Raw genomic sequence first — 22,983 nt, forward strand, 5'->3', positions numbered from 1 at the left:
TCTGTTTATTCTTGCTCCCTCTCCCTTAGACCCTTCACAAATGTCTCTCTGATAAATCTCTTTTATTTCTCATTTCATTGTGGAGTCTGCTTCCTGGAAGACCTGAATTAATGCTTTTGGAAGCAAAAGTGACCAGACAGCTAGTAAGAGATTTTTTTTTGCAAATGGATCACTCATCTTCCAGCTTGAAAAGTTGGAAAAAATTTTCCTAATTCTATAAAATATGCTGAAATATTACCTTGGAAAAATATCCCCAGGAGCAGAGAACTTCCTTCCTGATGCAGTGATTCAGGCATTTAAAGGGTGTGGTGGGAACAAGTTACATTGACATCCTGCAGAGAAATAATGAAGAACTGAGGACACTTAATCCCTTAAAGACAAAATGTGAGATCCAGAGGGCATTTTTGGTGTTTTACAAAGAGTTGTAGTGTTGTAGAATTCCAAGGAGTATTGAATGCCTTGGCAAGACCGATCTCTTCTGCTAGAGATCTCTAAGGCTAGAGACCAAGTCAGAAAAAATCTTAGGTTATAAGCATAGAGAGAGGGTAGAGTAGAAGACTGTTTTGAAAAGCTGCAACATTAAGTTTGGTCTTTAAAACTACATACAATTTCAATTGTCTACAAATAGAAAGCATTTTTTTAAATTAAGCCTCAAGGGAATTAATAAGCAAAGGTGAAAAGTCAACATACATTTAAGGACAGGTTGAATCATCTACTATGACAAATATTGAATAGAAGGTGAAAAAGCTAAAAATGCAGTCAGAGAATACACTGGCCTACAAGATGCCAAGGCACAAAACAGAAAATTAGGAGCCCTTGCAATTATTTTGCAGTCATGAATATATGTCAAATATGACCAAGAACAGCAGTAGTCCTCTTTATATTCTCCTCCCAATCCGTACTCAATAAGAGTGCTATGGGTATCTCAGTCCTTATTATATCCCCTAGGAGAAATATATTCCTTCTTAAAGATAAAACATGGGAACAATTAAAAATGCTGGTGTTTGAATTAGGTGCAGAGGCATGTTCTTTGTTAGCCAGGGGTGAGAATGTATGGTTTAGATTAAAGAGTGTGATGACATTAGGACAGAAACTGGTCTCCGGTGTTTTGGTCTTGTTGTATGTGCTTTGAGTATTTTTCTCTGCTGAATTATAACACAGCTACATCTATGATCATATGACAAATAAATCACTGGGTATCCTTTTTTGTTTCCCCCTCTTCAATCAACTGTCTTTAGCTTCTGCGCTACGTTTAGTGTAATTCCTGCCTGTCTACTGAAGATGTATTTACATCGCTAGTTGACATAAAGAGGTGGAAAAGTATGAAGAGTTTGATTAAATTGCCTTGTGAACTGTTTGTCACTGTATGATTCTAGCCTTGACAAGGAGAGGAATGTGGAGTTTTCTTTCCTTTTTTTTTTTTTTTTTAGAGAAAACCAAACCAAACCAAACCACATGTTTTATTTCACCGAGGATCTTTCTATCTAGCCATGCTAGAAAGCCAATTTTCTGAAAGGCAAGTGAACAAATACTTTGGAACATATTATAAAAATGGAAGGTTAAATAAATGTATCCTTATTTTTAGGGAACAAAGTAAACAGTTTTAAAAAAAAGAAAAGGCCATAAAAAGTTGGATGCATTATGTTCATCCCTGAGATATAGTGTATTTCAAGCTGACTCACTTATTATTTGAAGTAAAATTCCAGGACTATTTAAAGCCTTTGAGACTATAGAACTGTAGGAACACTCCCAAAATTGTTTTATAAAGTTAGTATAGTCTTGATACACAAGTCAGAAAAGAACTATGTGTAACTAAAAAGAAGTGAGGTCAATCTCACTTCTGAAAAATAATTAAATATTCCACATACAAGAAAAATCAACAATATTGACATAAAAATCCATGCTAACCAATTTGTTTTAACCTAATAATTCAAGGATGGATTTGTAGACTAGTTATATACCTCCCTAATATCCATTCCTCTCTTCTTGCTTGCTAATAAAAATTTTATTTATTAAGTAATTTCTCCTTTAAATTTCACTTTCATATCTTTCCTTGCAAGGATGCCATTTGATACAGTTGTATCCAATGAAATGTTATCAAATCCACTGGAGCATCTGAGAGGAAAACTGTTTCTCTCTCAAGAAAAGGGATAGAGGTTTCAAAGTCACCATTTTCCATCTCTTCATTTCCTGAATGATGACATGATGCCTGAAGCTCTAGTAGCTATCCTGGAACTATTAGGTAAAAGCATGAAAATGAAACCCAGTAAGCTAAGGATGGCACAGTGAAAAGGTGAAAAAAGCCTGGATCCCTGACTCCATGTTTAAGAAATGAATCACTTTCATCTACTAGCCATCTCTTGACTTATTCTTATGTGAGAAAAAAAATTGCTTAAGTTGTTGTTAGTTTTGTTTTCTGGTTTTTTGCAACTGACAGCACTCCTGATTGATATATTTTTTAACATGAATAAATGCTGTTCACCACATTAATAGACCTAATAGTTGAAACACAAGTGGCCATCTCAATAGATGTAGAAAAGACGTTTAAAAAAAGAACACCTTTTTATAATAAAAAAATGAAAAGTAGAATCAAATGAAACTTTTAAAATCTGAAAAAAGAGCAGATTTTTTCAGATTTTTTTTTAACATCTTTATTGGAGTATAATTGCTTTACAATGTTGTGTTAGTTTCTGCTGTATAACAAAGTGAATCAGCTATATGTATACATATATCCCCATATCTCCTCCCTCTTGTGTCTCCCTCCCACCCTCCCTATCCCACCCCTCTAGGTGGTCACAAAGCACTGAGCTGATATCCCTGTGCTACGTAGCTGCTTCCCACTAGCTATCTATTTTACATTTGGAAGTGTCTATATGTCAGTGCTACTCTCTCACTTCGTCCTAGCTTACCCTTCCCCCTCCCCGTGTCCTCAAGTCCATTTTCTATGTCTGTGTCTTTATTCCTGTCCTGCCCCTAAGTTCATCAGAACCTTTTGTTTTTGTTTTTGTTTTTTTTTTAGATTCCATATACATGTGTTAGCATACAGTATTTGCTTTGGTCTTTCTGACTTACTTCACTCTGTACGACAGACTCTAAGTCCATCCACCTCACTACAAACAACTCAATTTCATTTCTTTTTATGGCTAATATTCCACTGTATATACGTACCACATCTTCTTTATACATTCATCTGTTGATGAACACCTAGGTTGCTTCCATGTCCTGGTTATTGTAAATAGTGCTGCAGTGAACATTGTGGTACATGATTCTTTTTAAATTATGGTTTTCTCGGGGTATATGAGAAAACCATCCACTTGACACTTGAAGCTAACATAATTAGTGCCAGAATATTTGAAGCATTAGCTTTAAACTCATAAAGTAGATTTAAACGAAACATAATACATGCAGCAAGAGTAGACTCTGCCAAAATTATAATATTAATTTATAAATATAGATGGGTGCTGAATGGGGTATTTGTTATTTTTGTCAAAGTTTTGGCTGTCAAAGTCCTGAAAGAGCAAGAATATTAGAGAAGCACACCAATATTCTAAAGAGATGTACAGCTAGATACTAATACGCAGGACTTACTTAAATGTAATTTTCCTTAAATCGATTAAAGAGCAACGTACCACCTTCCTTCATCCCTTAGAAGAGGTTCTAGATTATGCATGAACATAACTATTTGTTCTTAGTTCTCCCTAGGGTCCAGGTGGAAGATTTTCTGGAGCTTCCTGAAATGACAGGAAGCTGCCTTCATTCTCAGTGATTGCCATGGCAAGAAGCAGCACCCTGTTACACAATGGTAGGGTCATTCCCTCAACTTGTTCAGTGCACAGCCAATCCCATAAGCTATAAAGTAATTGCGCTCTGGCAAGAACTCATGTGTTTCCTGTGGGTTAAGCAAATGCCATGGCATGTAACTGGCATCATTTAATGTTATCTCACCAAGGAGAGCTAGCTGTCTGAGCTGACTCTTAACTGGAGGGAGATTTCCAGAGGGCCGAAGCTAAAGGTGAGTTACAAGAACTGACCAGAGAGTTCATATTAGGGAATTACAGTGTATATATCTGCACAGGGAAAATTTTGTAGAATCCATTAACACTGCCCTTGGAAGAGACAGCATTTGGGTGCTTGCCACACTCGGAGACATTGACGATGAAAGAAAATCTGCAAATAATCCAACCTAGATGTAAAGAATTTTGCCCTTTTCCTTTAAACATTCTCTTTTTCTCTCAATTTGGGAGGATCCAGAATATCAGGAGAGGAGAAGCAGACAACAAAACAAAACCTACAGACAAACAAAACCCAGGGTTTTAACACATCCTCCACCGTGAGTTCACTAGCTAATGCTTAGACCTCAACGACAGGAGAGAGAAGAAGCCTTGAATTAGATATGTTTGAAGTTTTGGTTTAGATCTGCAATTTAAATCCCTGAAGAAAAAGGTAATTATCAAAAAGCAAACTTTTATTTTGAACTGAATGTGACCCCAAAGCACAGAGACTCTCCTGGGTTCTTATCATCCAGGGACAGAGAAAAGAGATTTGACATCACTCCATGGGAATTAATGCAGGGAGAAAAAAATAAAGCAAGTTTTGTTTGCATTCCATTGAGTTCAGAAATTTCAAAATCTGGGCAAATTTTAAGAAACTCCAAATATTTTTAGAGACATTGAACATTTTAACATGGTCATTTGTTTGGTGTGAATAAATAATATTAGATTCAATTTATAAGTACTGTGATGAAACCAGAATCTAATTTCCATACAGTCATACTCAGGGTGAGAGATAAAACAGTACATGTTTGTGTGATTCCTTGTTCATGTTTCTGTCTTCTAGTCTTCTAAATATATTTAACAAGACTTCTATTCTGTCTGGTTTCTTATCTCATGTCCTCTACGTGCATTAAAGGATTAAATCTTTACTTTGGGTCAAGACTTGGTGAATTAGGCCATCTATGTTCACCCTAAAATTTATTGGTATCATGAGTGAACGTGAGAGACATTGGATACTAGTAATAAGCATATGTCAGGGGATTGAAATTTTCTTTCATATCTCATCTTTTTAATCGTGTGAGATTAGAGGTTTGAAGTTGTTCAGACCTGAACTAGATGGATAGAGCAGACATTAAAGGAATTTTCTCTCTATCATGTGTAGTTATGTATTCCAGAGGGAGAATAAAAAATTCTGACTTTTATAGCAATGTGGATTTTAGGAACAGTATGATTAAATAAGCAAGATAAACAGAGCCTCATGAAGCCCACCGTTGAAGCTGAGATTACAAGGTTGAAAGCCATGCCTGCTGTTCTCAGAGTAAAGAAGAAAATAAAGAGAAAGAAGAAGACAAGGGAGAAGGGAAAGAAGTGGGTAAAGGAGAAGGAGATCACAGATTGGCATTCATCCTAACCAAATGCTTGTGAATGACACAGCAGAGTTGTACTTATAAAATCACATTTGCTTCTGGTTTCTGAGAGTAACATGTTCAACTAAAAGTGTTTAAAGGCATAATAAAATATTAAGAGTCCATCTACTTTTATAAAATATGTAAAAATTTCTTTATCCTACTTCTAAAACTTTATTCATCTGGTCAAATATAGAATCAGACCAGGGAATTACTTTCACTCCTGAGGTTTATTTCAGATACTTTCTGAGTTTTTGATCCCATTTAGAGCCTTCCCTCTTGGTTACTAGCTCTGTTTAAGAAGAGACTGTGGTGCTGTGGTGAAAGCTGCAAAGACCTCTCTAAGTGGAAGAAATGAGTATTAGCCAAATGCCAAGAACAAAGCTTATTATGTTTAGATTATGACTGTATAAAACTTAGTCCCACTCATGTACAGTGGCTGTTCAGATTTATGAGCTGAAATGTTTACATGTTGATATCAACTCTGCCCTGGTTGGTTTTTATTCTTGGATGTCTGCAGAGTTCCCACTTTCAAGTACATTTAGAAAAAGCAGTCCCCATCAGGACATCTGGCATTGTCCTTTATATGTCACTTTATTCAGTCTTTGACTGCCAGTTTGTTTTTCTTTCTAACTTGTTCAGTTTAGGACAGCCCTATCACGGTTTTTACCATCTCTTTGTGGTGTTCCTCCAGTATGAAAAATAATGTACAACACAATAAAAGCACCTCCATCACACACTCCAAAAATCATATGCTATGTAAAACAGGCTAATAACCAATAAAAGGAATAATATTCTATTATTTATTAATATTTAGGTTTAATTTCCAAGGACAAATGAATGTATTCTTGGTAAATATGTTCTCTTGTGAGTCTTGAATTTTTGAAACTCCTTTGACAACAACAAAAAAAATTCATTTAATATAAATTTTGCTTCACTTTGGAAAAAAGTAGAGATTATGACATTTTAAATTGTTTAAAAGGACACATTGTTCGTTGGAATGAACATTATATCTTTTGTCTCTTTGAATAATTTTATTTCCTTAATCTCTATGTAACCCTTCCTATTTGGAAGTTGTTTGCTAGAGTGGTGGATATGTCATTCATCTCTTGTCTGATTCAGATTTAGTTATTAATGTGACTTACACTTATTAAAGAGCACTCTACTTCCGTCATCAATTACTGTTGTAGTTTTACTATCGTCCTATTAAAAGGTAGACTCTAAACTCCTTTTGATCAACCTCCAACAGTGTTCAAATGACTTCATACTTGACTATCTACCTCTTAAAAAAAGAACTATGCATTCAAATCCATCATCTAATATTTACCTGAAAATGTGTAGTCTAAATATAATAGCAGGTTACTAGTGGGTCTAAAGTGCCATCTTACTTCAAAATGGAAGACATGTGACTCATCTTTGGTTAATTACTTTCAGAATTCAAGAACAGAGATGCATCAGGTTATCTTCCAGCTCATTATGTGAAGTCAGGAAAGTATGTAAAAGGGTTTTTTGTTTGTGAAAAATAAAGTGACAAAAAGATGTCTGGTCTTCAACCAGATAAAACCATCAAAATGCTCAAGACATGGTTTTCATTGATTTAAAAATGAAACCCAAAGTATTATATTTTCAGATTTCAGTATGTATAAAGATGATATTACAAAAAACAAGTTAAATTTATTTATTCTTATTTATGATTATTTTATCTATAAAATATGAGCTATGCCCTTGCACACTAAGTACTATATTGAAAGATTATTATTTTTTAATTGAAAGAATTCACTTATGATTTTAAATTAACTCTAGGAGGACGATTACAGATTTTGCAGTTTATTTCTCAGTTCAGAGTAATAGCTCCTCCATCAAAAGTTTTGTTACTTTACATGTTTGAATATTTCATTATTGATCAGTAGACAATAGGATCCAATAAATATGTAATATTTTAGAACGGTGATGTTGTGATACACTATAGGGACTTAACATTAAGTAGGTGGTTTTAATAATATTAAAGGGAAAGAGAAATATTTTCTTCTAGCCTAATTTGTTTGTGATATTCATATTAAAATATCTCCTTGGCTCTTGTGGCAAAACATCTCATATTTATCAGCTGTCTTCTTTAGGTCATAAAGTAAAACAGAGAATTCTTGCAGTGTTCCTAGTCTAAGGAAAATCTGGTCATAAACCAAACTATGCTGAAATGTCTGCTATATTTGGATCTTAGAATGTTTGCCAAATGTGTGATTGCCTTAACTGTGTATGTTGTTCAGCCAAATCTCAACAAGTATAGTTTCATTACACTGAAAACCCTGACTTTAAGCATTGTCTTGCTATAGAGAACATATTTATACAAAAAATTATGTAACCAAGTGTCAGTGAAGCATGGATACTATAATAAAATTAAGTATCATCAATCACAAAATAGACCTTTACACCAAAGTCCTGTATTATCTCTTAGTAATATTAGAGGTCAGTGAAAAAAAGTCCCCCTTTTAATGATGTGGAGACATCTGCAAAGCCCATAATATGCTTGTTATCTTTGTTCCCAAACTTGGAGTTAAAATATCCACAGTGTTCACGTACCATGGATAAGTTTTAGAAAGACATCAAAAATTCCAAAGTTTAAATGGAGGATACAATGGGAGAACAAAAGAACAGTTATATCTTTGTCCAAAGCAATTCTATTCTTTTAGGGATGGTGGATCTCTATGTCAAGCACCAACTTGGCAGTGAGAAGAATTATGAAGATGAAACATCCATCTTGCCAGCCAGACAAGCTGAATCAACATTTTAGATTATTGGAGTATCATTTTTAAAAACTGTAGCACTCACAGCTTAAAATTTGATGTAAAACATTGCCATGCTGTCTATGTTCGTGAAATGGTGAAATTGCATATTTCCAAAGTGCTGATTTAACATGTTAATAACATACTAACTTTCTTTATACCAAGAGTTTTTCAGCCTAATTCCAAGGATGAGTCTCAGGGTGTTTCTGAACTCTTTTGAATGCTTGCAAAATTCTGATGGGATAAGCTTGTGTATATTTTGTTGGGGGGGGGGAGTGGGAAGGTTGTTTAGAAGATCTATGTTTTCTATTAGAGTCTTAAATGGATTTTGACCCATCCGAAGCTGAAAACCACTGCTATGTTTCATTCTGTTCTGGTACTTGGCTGCTTTCTCTCCTTGCACTCTTCCCTCTACCTTCCTAATGCAGTTTATTGTACCCTAGGTATATATTCTGAATAGTTGGAATGAAAAGTTCAGTTTTAATTGTTTCTGCTCCATGATGTAATTTAACAGTGATCTGGGTAAGTCCTAATAGAGCAACACCCTAATAAAATATACTTCCATGGAGCTTTGTTAAATATGTCTGCAACAGTATACTACTTGTTTCTAAAACCATTTTCTATTTTTCATTACATGGATATAAGAAAATTGCCATTCTAATAATTACAGTGAACTCAAATGTCTCCAGAGCAAGACGAGATGTAATTCATAGGTACAGTTTTTTTTTTCATTAGACTCCTTAAAAATTAACTGTTTCTCCCCCACCATCTTCATCACACAAGTTTATTGTGGTGTGATTTCAAATGTTCCTGGTGTTCTGTAAGTACAAAATCCATGGGAAAGAGTAATACTGAATATCATTTGCATAGTTAGTTGAATATATTACTAACAATATATTTTTAAAATGCCATTACACTTTTATAACTTTATTGTTATTTTTGCTCTCCTTATCCTAGAAAAGAAATTGGGAAAAGAAATTAAAAGTATACTTTTAAAGAATTCCTTTGAAGCCCAGTTCATGTTCAATACAGTTGCCAAGATACTCTACTAAGCTTCACATCATTATTACAAAGGTTTTTCTAACACTTGACTTCTTAAAACAATAATTAAAATGCCAGTAATTTGGACTTAAATATTTTTAATTATTTATTTTGAGATAATTTTAGATTTGTAAAAGATTTATAAAACCAGTACAAAGAAGTCTGGTATATACATTACCGGACTTCCCCTTACATTAACATGTTACATGATCATACAATTGTTAAAACAAGGAACATAACTTTGGTGCACTTATATTAACTAAACTACAGATTTATTTGGATTTCACCAGTTTTCCCACTAATACCCCTTTTTTGTTCTTGGCTCCAATCTAGCATTGTATTTATTTATGTCTCCTATGTGCTTTCAATCTATGACAGTCCCTTAGTGTTTCCTTGTCTTTCATGACCTTGAAACTTTTAATTAGTATTGGTCAGTTATTTTATAAAATGTCTATCAATTTGCACCTCCCTTATATTTTCCCATTATTATGCTGACATCATGCATTATTGAGAAAGATACTATGGAGGTAATATGTCCTTCCTTCTGCATCACATCAGTGGGCACATAATGTTAATATGTATTACAGTACAGGGATGTTAACTTCAATTTCTTGGTTAAAATGATATTTGCTAAGGTTCTACAATTAAAATCACTGTGTTTCCCTTTGTACTTACTAACTATTTGGGAAAAATTCTTTGAGTCTATGTAGGTATTTTGTTCTCACTTAAACTTTTGCCCACCAATTTCATTATCCATGGGTAGATGTTGTCTGCAATGGTAGTGTTTTAATAATGGTTTTCTATTTTATCCATTTCTTCTACAATTATTAGAATTATTTTGTAAAAAAGAGGTGTTCCTTCTCCCTTATTATTTCTTTATTCAGTTTTCTTTGTATCAGCATGGAATCATGTATGATTGCTATATCCTTTGGACTATTTTTCATTTTGTTTTTGTCATTAATGTTGTTCAGCTGGAGCAACAAAACTTCTATCAGCTTGGTCTTTCAGCTTGGCTCATGTGCCCTTTTGGCATGATGCTACCCTTTTTTTGTTTCCTTGTTTGTTTGCTTTGAGCACTTCCTCAACTTCTAGCACCACAAGATACTCCAGGATCATTGTATAATTTCCCTACCCAAGCCCTAAAATCATCCATGTCTCCATGAAGTTCTGATTCCTTTTGTTAAAAATGCTATTAGAAACCAAGAACTGGGTGCTAAGTGTACTTGTTGCTAGTGGGGTGTCACTGTTTTTAATAGCTCTTAGTGAACAGAGACAGGAAATATATGCATGTATATTAAATACATACATTCACACACACACATGCACATACATAATTCATTCTCACACCACAGGGTTCCTTCTAAACTTTCATCTATTTTATTTATAACTTCTTGAGAAACCTGGTTGTCATTATTAACAGCATATTTCCTTATTTTTTCAACCACTGTATACAAATAAAGTAGCTTAAAAATTGCTAATCCATTACCAACTACAGTGTTGTGTAGCTTATTTTACCTTTAACCATATGATATTCAATCAAAATACTATTTTCCAAAGTTGCCATGAAGAGCTTCTTTCTTCCCCATCCACTTTTGTGTAGTTATGTGATTCACTTGTAATACAGTTTGATTCATTTGTCACAATCTGCATTCCATCTTTCCTCCATAGGCTGACTGATACATTTTCAACATTTACATACAGTAATAATTACCCTTTGTGGTGTACAGTCCTGTTTGTTTTAACAAATACATACAGCAATGTATCTGCCACCAAAAATCCACACAGAGGCGTTCCATCACCCTCAAAATCTTCTTGGAATAGCTTTTTATAATTAAGCCCCTCGACATTTCTCCAAACTCTGCCACCACTGACCTGTTTTTAGTCCCTATATTTTATTTTCTCCAGAGTCTTCTATCATCTCCTAAGGACATATTTCTTCCAATATGATTTGGAAATCATTACTGGCTACAACAAATTCCCAGATTAATTTTGGAAATAGTTACCCATTTCCCATGATGAATAGTATCACATCAACTCTGCACCTACTTATAGAAATATAATAGAATGACTCTAGGGTATAGGTCGCACACATTGAATTCTACTATAGCAACTAGAAAGTTTGCACCAGCCTAAGGGTAGCACCCTACTTGAGAAGTAACCTGATTGGATATTTCCCATCACACTTTTCTCAGGGTTTCTTTTTCCCATCACCTTTGGTTGTACATGTGAACCTACTGCACTCAGTCATGCTCCTGCTGCCTGTTCAGTTATGGCCAGGTTTTAGAATATCTGCCACTTGTGAATGGATATTTTGGCATAGTGACCAAGAAGTCCATGTTATTTTAAATAATCTGGTTTGGCTATAGAAAATGTTTGCTTACTTGACTAGGGTTTCAGATATTGGCTAGATAAAAGATAGTCATTAAAAAAAAAAAATCCTTCAAAAGCTTAGAAGGATATTTTTTTTTCTGTTCTCTGCCATAAGGCCCAGAAGACTACTGTTGATACCCTCTGAAGCCTTAATAATTTTTTATGATAGAAGATATATTTCAGTAACCAGAGAATTTAAAGTAAGATTATTAAATTTAGGACCAACATACAAATATCACCCATAGTAGAAGGGTGGCTTGGAGATACAGTTTATCTTTCATCATCGCATATTAATAGAAACCAGAAACAGATTCCTTTTGTCATTCCTGACAGCTAATAATAATCATAGTGATTTCTTCTCTGGTTCTAATTTTGGGAGGGAGATCTGATTTCTTATAACTCTCTGTATAATATCATCAGTTCTCATAACAAATCTGAAATTTGTGTTATTCCACTTTGCATATTCACTTTCTTGCCCAAAGTTACAACAGCAGAGTTGGATTTTGACTCCAAGTTTTTCTAATTTGAAAATCCATGATTTTTTTCACTTATATCTACTTTTTAAAAGGTGATTGTGTATCTTTTACAGCAAGAGTATTGATATTCTATGACTCGGGTGATATCTTAGAACATTCCAATACTCTATCCATCAAATGGGCTTAGCATTGTCTCTCAGGGAATCTGGTGTTTGTATATATCACAGCCAACATTTATGTGCATGTGACTGTGCATTCCATTCACAAGTCGATAGAGTCAATCTGCTTGCATCCAGATGTCCATTGTCAACTTTCTTTTGAGAGACTTCAACTGTCTCAGCCCTCTCTCCAATACTTAATTAATCAATAAACACAGCCAATTTGAAATTTGCCTTTGGTCTTTTCAGGTCTTCATTTCCTCTAGGTTATTAAGTTCTAGGAGGACAATCACAGATGTAAAGGGCCTCAAATATATCTAGGGTACATACTATCAACATGATTTTTTGATTTTGACCTTGATAACCTAGCTAAGGTAGTATATGTCAGGTTTCTCCACTGTAAAGTTACTCTTTTTCCTTTCTTCTTAAACTGTACTCTTTAGAAGAAAGTCATTGTGCACAGCTCACACTTAAGAAGTGAGAAATTATTCCAAATATTTGGGATTTTTCTACAAAGGAAATTTGTCTCTTCTCTATATTTATTAATTTATTCAATCATTGTTGCTATCCATGTGGACTCAGAAGTTTATTTTATACCTTGGATTGTGGTCCAATACTATTTCATTTTATTTCCCAAAATGTTTCAGCTTTGGACACTGAGAGCTCTTTCAGTTGGTTCCTCTGTCCCTTTGACATTGCCGCATCAGTGTGTATATTTATTCTATTTTTAAAAGATATTATTAGTGTTCACTCTATGATCTCATTTTTGGAAAATTAGTGAAAGTTATATGCATGTATAATTAGAATACATCAATATTAATAGTTGTTATGCTGTCTCAGGATAATGATGATATCAGTGATTTTCTTTTTCTCTTTTTGCATACCTGATTATTTTTATTATGTATGACTCATGTATAAAAATCAACAATCTTGTATGATTAGGAAAGGAATAAACATAAGCTAAAAGCAATAATAACTTCCTTATAAACGAGTGAAGCATGTGTCTCCTGATGGTCAGGACATGAAGCCAGTTTTGAAGAGTTGCAGCTGCCCTCTACTGGTCAACATTTCTAACCCTTTGGAGAAAAGGCCAATGTCCTTTTAGAAATACAAGCCTGCCATTTTCTGGGCAATGACAGTTCTGATATCTCAGGAGTTAAAAAATATTTGTGTTTCTGCTACAGAATCTATAGGCAGATTGAGCTCATATTTGAGGGGTCGCTATGTGAACTTAAAAAACAATACCTCCTATAAATGTGAAGTTCATGCTGTGGGCTGTTAACAGAAATGGATATGTGAGAACAGGCCCAGAAGAATATCACACATGCTGACTTGCCAATATTGTACCTCTTGAGTCTGATCTAAAGAAAATATCTTCTTGGATGAGAATATTTGGTCCATGACCTCTCTCCTGAGAATGTAGCCATGTCTGCTACAAAGCTACAAATGCCAAGATTTTTCACTGCAAAAAATCTAAAGGGGGAAAAAAAATACCCAGCTTATTTTATGTACTACTCAATTAAGTTTAAACTGTCTAGTGTGAATTTGTGAGAAAGGTTAAAAGTTTAATACGTGATTTAGCCAAGAGGGAAATTCATGTCTTGGGTAAATAATTATCAAGCACATTTTCTCCCATGGACAAGGTGCCCCTAAGAAGCTGCTTGTAACACAGCTGTAAACACCAGTAAATCTCTCTGATCCTTGTATTAGTGCCTGCATTAGTGACTAGGACTGGCAACAGACAGAAAACAGAATAAGTAAGTCATTTGATTGGTGAGAGGCAGAAAAAAATGCAGTGGAGTTAGGGCATTTGGGAAGGTTAGAGTAAGGGTGGAAACAGGTTGTTGTATTACGTAGAGGAGCCAGCACAATCCTCTTTGAGAAAGTGAGATTTGAGCAAAATATGAATGAAGGAAGGTAGGAAGGAATAAATGACCTTTAAAAATCTTTTATTTTCATTTAAGAGTGTCATATTTTATATAAAAAAACTGCAGTTAATTCTAATTACTCTTAGACTAAGATGCATAACTTTTCATGAGCCCTCTAGGGCTCTGCGTGTTCCAGCCTTGGCTTGGCTCTCCAGTCACATCTTTCACCAGCCCTCTCTGTGTTTACTCTGTTCCAATCACATTGCTTTTAGATTTTTTTTTTTTTTACCATATATTAACTTTAATCACCAAGCTCGTTCCCACCTTCAAATCCAAACATCTTCTATTTTTTCTGTGATTCTCCCCTCCCCACCATACTGCCCTCTGCCTCATACTCACCCATAGGTTCTCAATTTAAATGTCATTTCCTCAAATAAGCCTTTTCCTGATCACCTCACCTTCCTCTAACAACTTCCTATGTTTCTCCTAATACTTATCACACTTACTTTGAAATACTTACCTATTTGTTGAATGTTCACCTCCTCCCACCCAGCTGGCCACCCTCCAGCGCTGGGCTGTAAGCTCCCTGAGATCAGGGGCTGTGTCTTTATTGCTGCCACTCTTCCCAGCACCAAATATAGTTGGTTCATAATAGTTGCTTAATAAATATTTGTAAAACTAATGAATAAGTTAAGTTCTTTGAATAGTTTTTTTGTTTGTTTGTTTTTTCCTATGTAGGTAACCTTGATTATCTGAAATAGTAGAAGGAAACTCATGCAGGCATCCTTTTACAGGATAAAATTTTCTTGTTCCTTCTCTGTTATCAGCCAAATTTGAGTCCTGGAGACAAGAAGTCAGACATGACAGAGGCAGAGATTCTTGAACTGAGAAGTTTGTCTATACTTTCTTGGAAGTTTTATTTAAATCTGTTTCATATAGTGATGGGATTGCAGAAAAGCTAAATGTAGTAGTTTTGATTATAGCAGTGATTCGTTTGGCATCATCTCAAAGTAGAAAAAAGAAACAGAAGGAGATCAATTGGGAGCGTCCCAGTACAGCTCATCTTCTGTGTTGCTAGAAGAGGCAACTTTCTAAATTACTTTGAAGAGCCACAGAGATTCTTTAAATGAAAGGATAGGTGCCTAGGCTGGTGCTTAGAAAATCCATTTAGAGAGACATATTTCTTTAGGGCAGTTGTGTGTTCTCAATGCTAACTACACATTAGACTCACTAGGATTATTTTTATACAAGGTACATGTCCAGGCCACACCCTACAACAATTATATCAGAATTTCTAGGGGTGAGATCTAGACATTGGTAGTTTAAAAAAATTCCCCAGGTATCCATGATGTATAGACTACTTTGAGGAACATCGATTTAAGTAAAGGCAATTTACTCTATTAATATATAAATATCTCTAGATGAATACATATACATAAATTAAACAGTTCACATATATTAAAACTTTGGTTTAAACAAAATAAATATAAGTATAATAAATATTTATGAGTACATATCAATGTAAATTAAACTAAATGTCAGATTCTTTCTAGCTTGTCTGGTCAGTGAGAAGAGATTTTCACTAAGGGTAGAGAGAGCACTAGTTGGAAAGAGAAGATTCTGGAATTCTCTCTCAGTTGGGAAGGGAATGGCTAGGAAGAGTTGGGAGAATGAGAAGTTAGAAATCCAGAACAGGATGGGGGCAGAACACAGATAGATGCATATAGAAAAATTTGAATGTAAAGTTGACAAGTGTGCTTCGACATTCCACAACTGCACCTAGGCAAGTCCTAAACCCCAAAGGGAATGGGCCTCTGAAAGGTCCAGTGGCTGGGGAAAAGAATACAGTCCCCCAAAGGTCTGAAGGAGCAGGAACTAAAAACTGTAGGAAAATCTGTTTGGGAGAAGCAGTCACTGGTGCCATGATTGTCAAGCTAGAGACAAGAATCTTCAATTTTTAATATAACCGGAGTTACTCTGCCTCTTACAGGTAATATGGATGGAAATAAGCATCTGCACATATGCAAGACTGTGAAGCTTGTTTTAGTAAATCTATGCCTGACTTAGTTTTACATTCTTGAGACATATTTTCATCAGTTTAATTATTTGACTTTCTCATATGATTGACTTTTACCTAAATATTTTGCTTACACCTAATCTAGATTTTGACCAAAAATTATATCCATAAAGACTTTTCACTAAGTCCAAAATGTTAAAATATTATTTCTTGACTTGAAGCATCCCATATATTGTTCATATCAGTAATTACAAGTAAGCAAAGAAACTTAAGAACATGCCTAGTATATGAGAAACAAAGAGGGTAATGCATCTCCTATATTCAGGAACCAAAACTTGAAGTTGAAATTGTCTAACCACAGTGCATAACTATTCGTTCTGGATGAATAAGACTTATTGCTTGGCACCTTTGGGAGCACCCATGTATAGCTCTTAATCTTGAGGAAATACTCTGGTGGATAACAAGTGACTTCTTCCTCATGCTAGTTCAAGTGAGTTAAACCAGCTTTGGCTCCATAACTGCAGTTGACGATGAGACCCGACAAGATCTCTTTGATATCTTCTGCTACTCAATGTGGTGTAAAAAGGGAACATATGTTTTAAAGAAGGAACAAAAGTGATAATTCCATGCAGGTTCGACTTTCTAGTTGTCCAAAAATCTGACTGCAGAGGTTAGACTGCCACAGAACCTCTCAAGTAGATGTTTCTAAATATGAGAAGCAGCAGTGATGCTTGATTTCAATCACAAATGGTGCTTCTTCCCCTTATCCAAGACTGGATTTCATTAAAGCTGAAGGACTCACTAAAGGTTTGTTTATTTATTTTGATAGTGCAATGTGAAAGTGAACCAGAATTTGGAGAGGAGGATAATGGTACTTTGAATTATAGAGAAAATTATTCTCAAGACTTTAATTTTACTCAAATCTCTACCTGATTCTGAACTTATTTCTTGGCAGAGATGATGGCAAGAAGAAGGAAGAAAGGAAATCAGAAAAATTGTATGTGTGTGACATGTGGGAGAAGGGTCAGGTGATATAAGTATTGTAATTGGTGACATCTAGGAACATTTGAGAGTTTACGGGTGTTCAGAAGCCTTGCTATGCCAGGCAGAAAGTATTTCATTCTATGCATGATCTGTTGGACAGGATACAACTGTGGAATCTATATCTCATCCTTCAAAAGTATATCCTTAAAGGAGATGTTGCTGAAGGCAATGTAAGAAGGCCCACCATTTGGGTGCATAACGATCAAAATTTAGCAAGTACATCAGAATGTCATTCAGGTACTTCAACCTTGACCAAAATGCTATGAGGATTTCTTATAACTGGTGGCTGAAAAATGAAAGGATCATTGCAAATTCAATGCCACCATTAGAATTTAATCTTGTCTAATTCTATGTAAAAGACTAGTTTCCCCACTTTGGGTTTTGTGTTTGGGATTCCAAAGGCCACATCCAGACTTTATGGTTCATTAGAAGGACTCAGAGGACTCAGAAATTGTTATACTAATGTTTATGGTTTATTATAATAAAAAGATACAGAGTAAAACCAGCAAAGGGAAAAGTCAAAGGGTGAAGTCAAGAAGAAATCAGGTGCAAGATTTCATGTGATGCCTCTTGGTGGAGTCACAGAAGACATACTTTATTCCCACAAAAATGGTGCTTGACAACATGCATGAAGTTTTGGCAATTAGGGAAGCTAACCTGAATTTTGCTGTCCAGGGTTTTTATTGGGGTTCAATCATGGAGACCTAGAGCTCTCATATCAAGCTTCACAACTTGAAAAAAAGCAGGTATTCACCATAAATCACACTGACCGCATAAACTATCTACTCAAACAGGTAGAGCATGGTACAAGACCTTAGGCATGCAAAAACATCCTTATCAAACAAAGCATTCCAAGAGCTCAGTGCTCAGAGTCCAGGAGATTTCCTAGAGTCCATCCTGAAAATAGGCCTTTATTTGAATGTACAGGGACTGGCCAGCCAAGATTCAGTCTAAGATATTACCATAAGATTTTGAAGCACAAGTTTTAGTTGTCTCAGTTGGTACAGATACTCAAGTTGATGGAATCATTTAGAAGCCTCTTATTATTATTCATAGAAGCGGTGATAAACCTGGAAAATCTAGTAATTTATTTTAAATCTTTAGAAAAGTATCAAGGGAAGTTGAACGTCAAATACACTCTCATCATGAAATATTTTTTCATGTATATTCCAAGGGCCTTTAGCTCCTAGAATAAATATGACACATGGCATGGACATATCTACCAGGTGTATTTTCCAGTTGTACTTCCAATTTGAGGCAGCTTTTTAACAGAGAAATATATCATCTGCTTTGACAATGTCCTTCAAAATATATATTCATCAATCAGGACTCATAGTGAAAATGCCCAAGACCCACTAAAAAACATGAGTTACCTATTGGCTCACATCTCACATAACAAACTGATGAGGAAGACAGATGGAAGCTAAACTTAGGGATACCAGCAACCAAATACTTAAACATTATCAGATCTCTGTCTCTCTCCATCTCTCATTTCTACCTCTCACTGGCTGTCAGCTTGATTCTTTTCTCCATAAGCTTTCTCCACTGAACTGGTAGTATGAGAAGCCAAGAAAAGGATTCTTATTGACTCATAGGCTTAACCTTGGACCAATAATTCTCAACAGAGAAAACATTTTTTAAAAGATAACTCTACCATTAATTTATTTAACTCCGGCCACAATGGGATAGGGAGTTGTACTGATTTGAATGGTGGCCTTCCAGGATCCATGAATGTTACCTTATTTGGGGAAATTGTATTTGCATATGTAATTAAGTAAAGGAACTTAAAATGAGGATATCTTCTTGAATTATATAGGTGGCTCCAAAATCTAAATATCCAATGGCAAGTGTCCTTGCAGGGGACACACAGGGGAGACACACAAGTAGAAGATGAGAAGGCAGTGTGAGGACAGATGCAGAGATTGGACTGATGTGGTCACAAGTCAAGAAACAACCAGAAGCTGGAAGAGACAAAGAACAGAGTTTCCCCTAGAACCTACAAAGGAAATACAGTTTGTACAATGCTTTGTTTCAGACTTATGGCCTCCAAAACTGTGAGAAAAAAAAATTCTGTTATTTTAAGCCACTAAGCTTGTGGCCATTTGTTAAAACAGCCATTGGAAGCTAATGAAGTGTTTTTTGCTTTGTTTGGCTTTGTTTTTTAATTTTTAAATAACTAGATTTACAGGAGAGTTTCATAGAACAGAGAGTTTCTATTTATTCTTCACCTACTTCCCTTATGTTAACATCGTACATTAATCAAAACTAAGAAATAAACATTGGTACAACACTATTAATTAAACTACAGTCTTTATTTGGATTTCACCACTTTTTTGTTTGTTTCTTTCATTAATGTCTTTCTTTTTTTTCTGTTTTAAGATCCACTACAGGATACTATGTTGTATTTAGTCATCATAGATCTTATTCTCTTCCAATCTGTGATGGTTGTGTCCATCACAGCTGGGAGTCAGAAAGGAGAAAAGGTTAAGGACAAAGAAAAAAAGAATAGGTGGAGATGAAGTTTGTGTATTATAGAGGTAGCAGCTCCAGGAGACATTGATGACCAAAGGAAACATGGGCATGGATGCTAGAGACTATTACTATGAACTGAATGTTTGAGTCCTCCCCAGGTTTATAAGTTGAACCCCTAATCCCCAAGTGTAATGGTATTTGAAGATGGAGCCTTTAGGAGGTAATAAGGTCATGAGGGTGGAGGCTTTATGATGGAATTAGTGACCTTATAAGTAGAGACAAGAGAGTTCTCTCTCTCTCTCTCTCTCTCTTTATATCACTTTCTCACTCTCTTTCTCTCTCTCTTTATCTCCCTGCCATGTGAAGATACAGTGAGAGGTTAGCTATCTGTGAACCGGGAGGAAGGTCATTACCAAAAACCCAAGCATGCTGGCACGCTGATCTCAGACATCCTGCCTCCAGAACTATGAAAAATAAATATTTATTATTTAAGCCACCCATGGTACATTCATTTCTTATAGCAGCCCAAATTGACTAAGCCATGCACTATCTGATTCGAGGGGCCTTTGCTGGGTTCTAGGGAAGAGGTTTCTTGTTAAAGGTACTCCAGTAGCAAGATCTAGTAAACAGTGTAAAAATTCATTCAAAGTAATGACTTGGGCTGAGTTGGTAACTAGACCTGCTGGACCAATTCTGGTTCATAGAGCATGAATATGGAGAGTTATCTTCCATATGGCAAGTCCTACTGTTTCTTATAAGGATTGAGCAGTTGACTAGAAGTTGCCCCTTATTTCTTATCCCTGGGTGGTGGTACTTTCCAAGGTATTTGCTCAATCCTGCCTGTTCTTCCCAGGCCTCTTCTACTTGTTCAATGTAGAATCTCATCAGTGTCCATGCTTCATCTCATAACACCACTGGCTATCTCAGCCCCTCTATGGCATGGGTTAGACAGAGCACTGCATCATTTTTACCCACTGTGGTGGAAGCTGTAGGAACTCCAGTGCCCAGAGCAAAGCTTCCTGAACTCAGGGAGACTCTGGCCTCCCCAGTTACTCTCAGGGGAACTAGTTAACACAATGCAGCAGTATTGGGGATTTCAGACTATTGGGATAAAATATGGTCACTGAGAGTCAGGAGGAATGGAGAAGCCAACATATAATTTCTTCACATTTACTCACATCCTCCCTCATCCTCAAAGAGTCATCTTGGGGAAAATATTTCAATTTGCCTTTCCACTGACTGAGCAACACTCAGCAAACATCTGCGTTTCTTGTGGCCAGCTTAGTAACATGCCACCTTGAATGTGATTTTTTATCCCTCAAACATTTGTAACCTAGAATTGCACCCCTGCCCACAGTGTTACCACATAAACTGTTTCTGGCTCTATTTTCTAGGGGTGCTTTAACTCATCACCCTTCTACCACTGCACAGACACAAATGCCCTGCCAAGTCACATGCTCATTTCACTGCTTTCAGCAGGAGCAGATGTTTGTGTCCGACTATGTTGATTCCTTCCTTTAGTCTATCTTGGAAGCAGTTAAGAATTTCTGCTCTTGAGCCCTTCTTCCAGTTGGGGGAACACATCAAGATGCAGCTGTTGCCCTAGGAGCTACAATTCTGCAGGCCTGACAACTGGCACATTCCATCGTGCAATAAGAATTCTCAGGATGTGAAATCCAAATACCAGCTACAGGCACAACTTAATATCCCAACAGTGGTGTGGGTGGCATAAATGAAAGTGTTTATTTTATTTCTCCTGAGAGAGAACTGAAAATGGTACCTCTGTACAGTCTTTTGCCAAAGGTGGATTGTTGATTTTCCACAGACTTGGAGCTACACAAAGGATCTTGAGAATTCTGCTGAGTTAATTCTAAATAACTGAGAAGAAAACAATAACATGTTGAAGAATTGAATAGTGTTCCCCCCAAATTCAAGTTCACCAGAATCTCATGTGATCTCATTGGGAAAAAACATACTTTCAAATGTAATTAGTTAAGGATCTTGTGATGAAATCATTCTGTGCTTAGCATGAGCCCTAAATCCAAAGACTGGTGACTTTATAAGATGAAGAGAGGACACAGAAACACAGGGATTCTGGATGGAGACTGTGAGAAGGTAGAGACAGAAATTAAAGTTATGCTACCACAAGCCAAGGAATGTCAGGACCCACCAGAAGCTGGAAGAGGCAAGGCAGGATTCTCTCTTAAAGCTTTTGGAAGGGGTATGGTCCTGCCAACACCTTGATTTCAGACTTCTGCCCTCCAGAACCATGAGAGAATAAATTTCTGTTCTTTTAATCCACTCATTTTATGGTACTTTTTAATGGCAGATTTAAGACACTAACACAGAACACAATGGGAAAACCCAAAGCAGCAGAAAATGCTGATTGGCTAAGAGAACTAACATGCAGGAATGGAGGTAAGGAATGAAAACAAACAGCAAGAAACCTGATGCCAAGTCATGTCTTTGCCTCACTCCACACCTTTAACCTACCTACTAGAGGCTAATAGTCTTCCCATCTGGGTTTGTGGGTCACACATTCAAAGAGCAGAGCATTTCTTGATGCTAAATATGTAAAATTGTGTAACATCAGGGGAGTAATATATTCTTCCATGGTCACATGTACCATTCTTGAAACTAATGTTTTAAATAATCTCCCTATCAATCTACTAGAAGTCAGTGTATTGATAATCAATTGGTTAAAATAAATATATTAAGATTATAGAGGAATCATAAGATTTTTTTTGATGACTCCTTTTGATTACTTGACATCACTGAGTAATGAACAGCTTTAAATTTTTCTCTTGCGTGATGAGTTTAAAAAGATTTATCATAATTTAAGGATTGAAGGATAGCATTACTAGTAATAGGTCGACTGGTAAATCAAATTTTATATCATTTTAAGGATCACAGGTAGAGTGATTAAAGTTTGAAACCAGTAGGTAAGACTAAAACCCATAAGTTTTAAACAATGGTCTAGCTCTAAAATCTTTTCTTTAATTGGTTTTGCTTCTCTTTATGACTTTTTATAACATCTTCTTTTCTATAATTCTGCAATCTCCAGTGTGAGAAAAACTGTAAATATAGAACATACTTATCAATTGGAAATTTTGCACTCTATTACTGATTAACTCTGTAGAATAACACCTCATACAGTTTAAGTTTTCCTCGCTATTGACAATTATTCATATTCCCCCTAAAGTTCTTGGAGTTTTTTGAACGTTACAGTAGATACAATCAGTCATCATCAACCTAACAACGGACTTGTTGGTATCACTGAATGACATTAGTTTCTTTTATTTGGATATACTAACTTTCATAAGAAGGCTCCTATGAAGAAGGCTCTGCGTAGCTAGAGT

General features: G+C 35.7%; 1 long non-coding RNA gene across 24 annotated transcripts in view; it reads right to left on the reverse strand.

Moving 5' to 3' along the window:
* LOC309660117 overlaps nt 1–22,983 on the reverse strand; it is a 187,477-nt gene that overhangs the window by 140,721 nt on the left and 23,773 nt on the right. The window contains exon 3 of one of the 24 annotated variants that reach the window (XR_014263166.1): nt 21,405–21,502. The exons of 22 other annotated variants lie outside the window; for them this stretch is intronic. This is a non-coding gene — a long non-coding RNA (uncharacterized lncRNA). One more of the 24 variants, XR_014263167.1, reaches the window with a different exon arrangement.

This window comes from Balaenoptera physalus (assembly GCF_965194825.1).
Source record: "Balaenoptera physalus genome assembly, chromosome: 4".
Taxonomy (NCBI): Eukaryota; Metazoa; Chordata; class Mammalia; order Artiodactyla; family Balaenopteridae; genus Balaenoptera; species Balaenoptera physalus.